Raw genomic sequence first — 522 nt, 5'->3', positions numbered from 1 at the left:
GCGCCTGGCATCGGCAGCAAAGCGGAGAGCAGAGGAGGCGACGCACGGAGAACTGAGCGGCGCGGCCCGGCCCGGCCTGGCCCGCGCAGCCCCGAACGCGACCCCGGGAAGGGCGCGCAGGCATGAGAAGCCCCGACAATTCCAACACGGGAGCGACCAAAGGAGAGAGCACAGACGCAGCGAGACAGAAAACAGCAGCCACTCGGAAAAAGGAAAAGATCATAGTAACTAAGATCTTAGGGATAGTAAAATGGTATAATGTTAAGCAAAATTATGGTTTTATAACAAGGTGTGACAACCAGCAAGACATATTCGTGCATAGAACTGCTATTAAAAAGAATAACCCTGAAAAATGCATCCCAAGCTTGGCAGATGGAGAAGTCGTGGAATTCAAAATTATACGAGGTAGAAAAGGGTTACAAGCGTCGCAGGTCACTGGGCCTGATGGTGTTCCTGTAAAAGGCAGTATATATGCAAAAAATCGTAGTCATGTTAGACAATATCTCCATTGTAAGTCCCCCC

Source organism: Corvus brachyrhynchos, unplaced genomic scaffold (genome assembly GCF_000691975.1).
Source record: "Corvus brachyrhynchos isolate BGI_N302 unplaced genomic scaffold, ASM69197v1 scaffold22, whole genome shotgun sequence".
Taxonomy (NCBI): Eukaryota; Metazoa; Chordata; class Aves; order Passeriformes; family Corvidae; genus Corvus; species Corvus brachyrhynchos.
Note: the sequence above shows the minus strand (reverse complement) of the source record.